We start from the raw sequence: 3471 nt of genomic DNA, 5'->3' as shown, positions 1-3471 counted from the left end.
TTCGATCTTGACCATGCGTTTGACAGAGTCGATCATGGTTTTCTGTTCAACACAATGCGTGGCATGGGTTTTAACGCAGCACTGGTGAACCTACTATCCCAAATAGCAGCGGCCTCTTCGTCTCGTCTACTCATCAACGGTTTCCTCTCTGCCGCATTCCCGATTCAGCGATCCGTGCGCCAAGGGGATCCTCTGTCGATGCATCTATTTGTAATCTACCTACATCCTCTACTGCGTCGGCTGGGGCAAGTGTGCGGCAGAGATTTAATAGTGGCCTACGCCGACGACATCAGTGCCATTGTTACCAGCGTTCAACAACTGAATGCAATGAGAGAATTATTCCGATGTTTTGGACATGTGTCTGGAGCAGTTCTCAACGAAAATAAAACAACAGCAATCGACGTTGGGCTTACCGATGTCCCTCTGACTGTTCCATGGTTGCAAACGGTGAACAGCATCAAAACTCTTGGGGTAGTTTACACAAACTCAGTGCGAGAAATGGTAACATTGAACTGGGACAAAATTGTGGCAAACTTTTCCCATCAAGTGTGGCTCCATTCACAACGTTCATTAACACACACAAAAAAGTGGTTTTGTTCAATACGTTTTTGTCTTCAAAAATGTGGTACATGGCAGCACACTTGACTCCGTTGGCGGTCCATGTGGCGAAGCTGACGACGACCATGCGCAGGTCCTTGTTTCGAGGAGCACCTGCGACTATACCAATGATGCAACTGGCACGCAGAAAACAGGATGGCGGTTTAAACCTGCATCTTCCAAGTTTGAAATGCCCCTCACTGCTTATTAACCGACACCTGTTAGAGATCGATTCCCTTCCTTTTTACCAATCCTATATAAACCAAGCGAATCCTCTCCCAGCAAATTCCATCTCAAACCTTCCTTGCCTGAAGCTAATCATAAGCAATCTCCCAAACTTACCCTACCAAATCCGTCACCTTCCCTCCGCCGATCTCATCCACCGTTTCTTCGTGGATCGAACAGACAAACCGAAAGTGGAAATAGACTATCCAAATTGCAACTGGCCTCGTATTTGGAAAAATATTGCGACGCGTGGACTCTTGTCGTCACAAAAATCAGCGCTCTACGTGTGGACCAACCAGAAGGTGCCGCACCGACGGCTGCTGTTTAGAATGCGACGAACAGATGGAGAACAATGCCTTCACTGTGCTGGACCTAGTGAGACGATCGAACACAAATTTTTCTCTTGTGCGAGAGTGCAAGATGCGTGGAGGCTGCTACAACGAAGGCTGGTGGCAATAACTGGTCGCCGGCGCTCTTTTGTGTGCAGTGAACTTTTGCGCCCTGCCCTTGAATGGATGTCGACGACAGATAAAACAATGATCATGAAAACTTTAGTCAATTACATTACCTTCATTGATAATTCGAATGGCAGGATAGATGTAGATGCATTAAGTTTCTTTTTAGACGTCGAAGTTTAAACAATTATGTAAATAATTATTTCTAAGCAAATCGACCAAATAAACACACTTCTTATAAAAAAAAAAAAAAAAAAAAAAATACATAACTTTTTGTGTTTAGTTCATCTTCCATTGTGCTTTATGTGCTTCAGGATTTCGTTTTTACTACCACTGAAAAAGAGTCATCTATTGCCTTTTCAGTTTTGAATGTCGTCCTATTGTTTAGTGTTCGCTAAATTTCTTTAAGATGATATGAAAACATTCTTAGTAACCTCCATATTTGCTCAGAAAATAATAGAAAAAAAACAGTTTTCTTTAAATGTTTGCTCCTTCGCACCTTGTTTCGCCATGATTTTCCTGATTCGCCACCCTTCATAAGAAATCAACGTAGGTTGCGGACTCATCAACCGAAATTAAAAACGTAGCGAATACTGGTGCAATTGGTCCAGTATTCGCCACCCCAATGTTTAATTCAAAAACAAAGTTTCTGATTAGTTTTTATATGTTTTCTATTGAATATGGATTAAAAGCTTTCGTTTATCGTATTGGCAGTAATCAAAGGTCTTTCGATTTATGTATAAACAATATTTTCCTTAGGCTGCCCAAAACTGGTACACCTTCCCTATTACGTCCAGGACAGAACCTACTTCTCAGCTTAGTGTTCTTATCAGCCCTTCCACAGTTATTAACTAAGAGCTTTCTTTGCCAAACTAGCCCCTTTATTTGGTGTTGTTCAAAATTAGGGTGGTCCAAATACTCATAGAAATTAACTAGCCAACTTGAAAAGTTGTGGTATATTTGCTTTGGCAAAGTTGTAGATCAATTCAAAATCATTCAATCACAATCGCAAACAACAATAGCTACCAAACGGAAAAAGATAGAGTTTCATCATTTTTCAAATAATGCGTTTCTCAAAGCTCAAGTCTCGCATAACTTATGATCTCGCCCTAAAAGCCATTGGTAACCATGTGTGTAGCTCATTGTTTCTGAGAATTTGAATGGAGTTACATGTTATTTAACAACGCTATGGTGAAGAAAGGATCATTCTCTGCCTGCCGTGGTGTTGGTTTCGATGCTTATTCATCCATTTGCTCAGAAACAACGAGCTACACACGTGGTTACCAATAGCTTTTAGTGCGTTATCCCAGATTATGCGAGAAGTGGTTTATAAACGGTTGTAGAACATTTCCCAGAAAGCCAAACCCCCGAAAAAAATAAATAAATTTAGTTTTGTTCAGTTTTTCTTCCTAATTTTCGTCAATTCACAATTATGGATTCCATGCAAAAAAAATCAGATTGTAGTCCAAAAATACTGTTTAAAAGTATAGACTATTTGAGTCCTTTGTCCTTTGAAATGATTTTCATACTGAAATTGTCTTCAATCAATCACACTTAAAATAAATCGCAGTATCCTGTGAAATAAATCACCGAATTCGAACAGTAAACAACAAAAATACATATTTTCCTGTGAATTCTATTATTTTACCGAAAAAATCCGTGAAATCGACTGTTTTACCGGAGAAAATCAGTGAAATCTACAATTTCACCGGAAAAAAATCCGTGAAACAAACAATTTTACTGTAACCCTGTGAAATACTAACGAACAGTTCGGTAACAGCATTATTTTCACCGAACTTCTGTGAATTCGTGTGACATCCGCTCTGGCAGGCATGAGCTTTCTTTTCTTTCAGTTTTTGCACACCATTCTCAAGCAGTGAAAGCTAGCTTAGTGGTAGCAAGCCTGCTTCCTGATCGGAAGGTCGGGAGTTTGATTCCCAGTCGAACCATTTTCTTGTTTTTCTTTATGATTTTGTTCAGTCATTTTACAGATTGGTCGTATTCGTTCGTATTCGTAATCCGTATTTTTTTTTTAAGTGTGAAGTCAACCTTGGAATAATAGATATCTGTCCAAGGTATAACACAATATTTAGTCTGCAAATATCTTATATAACATGTTCTTCCTCCTGGAATGCTTTGAGAATCGCATAGGTACCGTAATTTCGGGTGAAATTGATTTTTCACGGTTTTTCTA

This window comes from Aedes aegypti, chromosome 3, assembly GCF_002204515.2.
Source record: "Aedes aegypti strain LVP_AGWG chromosome 3, AaegL5.0 Primary Assembly, whole genome shotgun sequence".
NCBI lineage: Eukaryota > Metazoa > Arthropoda > Insecta > Diptera > Culicidae > Aedes > Aedes aegypti.
This window is presented reverse-complemented; position numbering follows the sequence as displayed.